Below are 6,142 nucleotides of genomic sequence, written 5' to 3' on the forward strand. Positions count from 1 at the left end.
ATTATGTTCTTCACAAGTGTATGTAAACTTTTGACCAAACTGTATATACTCATACGTGTCAACTTATACGTTTTCCCCATGTTTCATAAATGTTTTGATCTTTTCAAATTGTGTACGTTGTATAACAACTTTAGTACAGGATTTTTTTAAGTACGATTTTTGTAAAACCGATCTTGTTTTACCCAAGGTCTTGGTCACTGCTAGCAGACGAAAACATCATAATTGACTGCTAACATTGTCATGCTTTAAGCATGATAATCGTGCGCATTTCCCTTTCACCTGTCTGCCTTTTCAATATACAGCACGTCAGCAAGCAAAGTTCCCAGACAGTCAAGCTGACAGCGTCATACAGCGAAAGAATCTTAAATTTAGTGAATATTGATTGGGCACCTCGTCCACTTTAGAGAAAATTTTAGACTATTAGGTGCCCCCTACATGAATAAATATGTGCTGCTTTGCATTTGTAAGTTTTTTTATCGCTAGATAAGGGGAATTGCAATCATTAATAAGGGGAGCAATTGGTTGAGGTTGACAGGTATACATACTGGAAATCAGAAAATATTGAGGTCACCAAATGAGAGAAAGACCTGATGTGCTTGGACATTTGGGTGCAAATAAAACACTCAGTCCTGGAAGAGGATTTATCATAGTACTGTCATCCCTCACCACTTCACGGCTTCAACGTTCGCATTTTTAGTTCATACTGGAATTTTATATTAATTATACAAATCAAAAATGTTCAAAAAGATGTCACAATTCCCGTTGAAACAGGGACCACCAATCAACTAAGCGCCAAAGAAGAAACATTCACACAAAGAAGAAAAGTTCTGCCATAGAAGAAGAATGGCCACTCAAAGTTGAAGAATGCCATTAATGATAAGAAGGGCGAACGCCGTCGGCTTTATATGAAAATAAAGCTCTCTGGGCGGAAAAGATAGCTGGATGACGCAGAGTGGAAGTTGGATTTCCCCCTATGTGCGGCCACTGTGCGGACACCGTCACCCTTATCCAAAAATAGAGCTCTCTGTGCGGACAAGATGGCTGGACGTCACAAAGGAGCGGATTGGAAGTTTGATTTCTCCAAAAGCAATGACGGCAATGAGGATGAATAACCTGGTCTTAGTACTTTGAGAATTCAGCACGAGATCTTCAATATGGTACACAGTGTGCAATAGTGTCCTAGAGAATGATGGCGACATGGTCATAGCCATCGAATTAGGCAATCGTCTTGACGGTGGCATATCCTCTTACGAAACCAGATTTGTACAAAAACGGAACAGTTATCACAACTCCTCATCACCAGTGAGGACCGACCTGGTATCAAACCCTCAGCCCCAGAACTGCGAGGCCAACTCGATAGCCACTCGACCACTGGGCCACCCAATACTGTAGTTGTGTTTAGCAAATAGAGTTTCCCCAGAGTGAGCGACAAGATTCTAGAAGAATGTGTTTAGGTTTCTTAGCTATAAATGGAGGCTTTGTGGTGAAAGCTTAGGAACAATTGCTGCCATATGTTCAAAACATTACTGCATTTTTTGGACTACAATGCGCAATCAGGTTTTGCACCATCAATGAAGTATATAGCATAATTATGGCACATCGAATTTTATGTTTTATAATACTTAAATTAATTGTCAATTTTGGGGAAAAAACTAAGGATTTTAAGAGCACTTTACAGTCGGAAAAACACTGAATTCAGAATGTAGACCAGAGGTTACCAACTCTGGTCCTCCAGTTTTCTTTTCCATATCTCCCTCATCTACCACACCTGAATCAAATGATCAACTCATCAGCAAGCTGTCCAGAAGCTTGATAACAATCCTGATTACTTGATTCAGGTCTGTTGGTGGAGGGAGACATGGGAAAACAAACTGGACCGTAATTATGACAAACTTAAAGTGCTTCCTAATTGGTGGGTATATAACATTGCTCTTTTTCAATATATCATAAAGTAGTCTATAGACAAAGTTCTCAACATCTTTATGAAATATCACACATGCATCCATCTATCTATTTACACTGCTATCCCGTTTAAGGTCACATCTCACTATTCTTTAACCTAATCATTTCCAAAATATAATGTCATTGCCACATTTGCTTGAAAGTGGCTGTGGTTTTGCTCAGCCTTCTACTGTCGATGTAATCATCCTTATCTGTTTCCCCTGTGATTAAACTGAAAATAAAAGAAACAAAAACGTGTTCAACATCCAAAGGCTTCACAGGTCATGAACAAAATGTGTGCAGATAAGGTAAGTGCTTGTTAAGCGTCCTGAGGTGACCTGTGCAATTTGGGTAAACCTGAAAATGTTTGCAGTACATTTCATGCATTTTGTTTAGTATGTTTTTGTTTAAAGCATTTCCTTTTTTGCATCTTAATTAATTAGTAAAAGGTCATATCATTTGTTCCTTGTATAAAAAAAGTTTAATTTTGGGCTTTGTACTAAAGCAACAAAAGAAAAATATATTTCTAAATTAAAGTTAGTGTGTGTCACGTTCATTGTTTCGTTCTTTGGAACAATTACTGATGTTCGCACATTTATATCAATCCCACAAAGTCAACATGCTAAAGGGACTTGCCTCCAAAGTACATACAGCACAGGCCATTTTCACAAAGTACAATATACAAAATTTGTAAATGTATGTATGTACAATGACAATTTCCATTTAATTCACTGACTTGCGAGAAAATGTATCCAATCTTTTATCAAATAAAACCTTTTTTTCACAATCTTAAGGCAAATTATAGTTCAGGACGATTGTTGCAATGGGAAAATCACATGTATAATTGCTACATGAGTAAAGTAATGCTAATAATTTAGTGCATACTTAGGTTTCTCTACTAAATTAATGTATATTAGGCCTGTTACGTTCTATAAACTCAAGTATTTTAGACCTACTAATGTCTAACTAACTAATTCAATCTGTGGTAATACAGAAAATATTAAATCCATTTGTCTTTTCATATGCATGAAGACATGCAATCAGGCTAATTTCATCAATTTTATATGCAGGTAAGTGAAGAACGTGGATTTATTTCCAATTAATAATTAGTCGGTAAAGATTCCATACATATACATTTAAACATGGGAACGGGAGATTTTAAAATGAACACGTAAGGTTTTAATCTGACCATCTGTCCAATAATATAATAACAGAAATTTGAAATAGCATCCATCTTGCTAATCAGTAAGTACAATTTCCCTCAACAAAGATTGACACTGTTAATAACAAACAACTACTCTTTCCACCCAGTTGCGGAAATGGGTAATCCATGACGTTTTAGAGTCCATTACCTCGACTGAGGTCTGGTTATTTCCAAGGCAACGAGTTCATGTATCTCTGTTGAAATCTGTCCAGGCACTAAGATAATGAGATATCGTTTTATGAGTGACAATAGAGTCATTTTCTCTGCTAAGGCCTGAGCTTTTGAGAAAATTGACAGATCCTGTTGGCATCCTTTTATTCTCCTACCTATTCTATTCTGTACTCACATACACTTTTAGGAGCTCTGAAAGGAAATGTAACCCAGTACAGAGACATTTCACTTATAACCATCAAGATGTCATAAAAAACGATTGAACGTGTCAGGAATACTTATTTTTGAGTAATTTTATTAAATAATAATATCAATATTACTATTTTCAGTAACATGTGTATATATATACCTATATGTATATATAGGTATATATATACATGTGTATATATATGTATATATATATACATGTATATATATATACATATATATATATATATATATATATATATATATATATATATATATATATATATATATATATATATATATATATAAGATATATATAGAGATACAAGGCATTACAATATCTGAAAAACATGTACAAAAATGTAGAACTGAAACTAGCTGTTGGAGTGATTCTGTTCTGCTTACTTTTGTGTGTTTAGTTCTCCTTGAGCAAGATACCTACCCCTTAGCACAAATGGTGCACCAATGCTTGCAAGTGTCTTTTTACTCTTAATCCCTCCTTCCATGATAAACTATATACAACAGAGTGCGATTTCAATTTCTCCACAAGGCACAATAATAGTAATAATAATAAACTGTTTCAATAATCTGCGTTGGTGGGATTTGTGCAATCTCCTTCAGAGAAACATTTGAGCGGTTGAAAGTCAATTATACTATGGCTCAGTACGCCTATTTAGACCCTGAGGTTTTCATGGCCCCTTAACATTAAAACAAATCTTTTGAAATAGCAAGAAATAGAAAGTCAAACATGATTTTTTTGTCATACTGCATATTGTAGATAAACATTGTAGTTCTGTAAGAATATAAGACAATATATGTATGTATGTATATATATATATATATATGTATATATGTATGTATATATATATGTATGTATATATGTATGTATGTATATATATATATATATATATATATATGTATATATATATATATATATATATATATATATATATATATATATATATATATATATATATATATTTATATATATATCAGTGGCGGGCCGTCAGGGCCTTCAAGGCCTTCTCTGCTGGCCTAAGAAATATCTGAATCATATTATATTTTGTCCATCAATACTTATTATTCCAAATGGTCTGTTAGCTTCCTTTCATTGCTTTTCCCCCTGGTTGCACTGCTTCCAGATGTGTGTTTTCATATTGAAGCATTTAACCAATCACATTTCAGCCATTATTTGTTGCCAGATCAGATCTGCCTCAAAGCCTTCACAATCAGTTCTGCGGTGTCTGCTGCATTAAACAAGACTGTTGCTTTTAACCAATCAGATTTCGAGTTGGCAACCCCACAATGATTTTTCATAGGCATTAGCATTTTGCTGGCTGGGATACGTCATTGCTTTCACCAATTATGATTGGCTAGTAGGCGGGCCAAGAGATCGCAAACTCCACCCACAATGCCGGAAATATGACAGGACAGGCTCGACTTTCATCATTAGCTTCGATGGCGATAGAAAAGAAGGAATAAAGAAAGGAGGATGGATATTGTGTACAGTTAAAAAGAATTTTTGGTGAGCATAATATGGCTATATTCCTAAATAATATTTCAATTGTGGGCCCGGTTCTGATATCTGAAAAGCTCCAGTGTTTGTATTTAATCACTAAATGCTACTAGAATGTGGATTTTACCCCAGTTTAATTTTTGCCGTTTCGCCATTGACGTCCATCGCTGTCTTTTCCCGAGGAAATCACCCCCCCTGGCCTGGTTGTAATGTCTCAAAAGCTCCAGTATTTGTATTCAATCACTAAATGCTGCTAGGAAGTGGATTTTACCTAATTTTAGTGCATTATTTTGTCATTTCACGTATGGACGTATGGACGTATCGACGTTCATCGCTGTCTTTTTACCGGGGAAATGATACTCCGGGCCCGGTTCTGATGTCTAAAAAGCTCCAGTATTTGTATTTAATCAATAAATGTTGTTTTCGGCTGGATTTTACCCCATTTTCGGGCAATGTTTGCCCGTACGCCATTGACGTTCATCGCTGTCTTTTCCCGGGAAAATCGCCCCCCTGGCCTGGTTTTAATGTCTGAAAAGCTCCAGTATTTGTATTTAATCATGAACTGCTGCTAGGAAGTGGATGTTACCCCTTTTTTGTGCATTCATTTATTGATTATTTTTTATGTGTCGCAGCTCTAGCTGCAGTAGAGGTTTTATAGCCATAAAATAGTTTTTGAGGGTTGGATTGATACATTGAAGGCGCTACGAGAAAATGCACCGACCGCCACTGAATATGTATATAGTATATATATATATATATATATATATATATATATATATATATATATATATATATATATATATATATATATATATATATATATATATATATATATATATATTTGTGTGTCTCACTCAATCAGAAAAAGACAAGTGCAGATATCTGAATATTTACACGAGTAACGTAACTACAACTTCGTGGGTCACTCCAGCTGTGGTTTGGAATGTGAAGGTGAATACTGAAGGCGGCGCTCAAGTCTGGTTTCAAGTCACCTGTTTTTCAGGTGATCACTTGCAAGGAGAGAGTGGGGCGTGGCTTTTTTTCTGAAACATATAGGAAGTGGAGTGTTTGGGGAGGCATGAAGCAATGCACAACACACTTACGTGTTACTTTTGCCATACCTA

The sequence above is a fragment of the Stigmatopora argus genome, chromosome 4 (assembly GCF_051989625.1).
Source record: "Stigmatopora argus isolate UIUO_Sarg chromosome 4, RoL_Sarg_1.0, whole genome shotgun sequence".
Classification (NCBI taxonomy): Eukaryota; Metazoa; Chordata; class Actinopteri; order Syngnathiformes; family Syngnathidae; genus Stigmatopora; species Stigmatopora argus.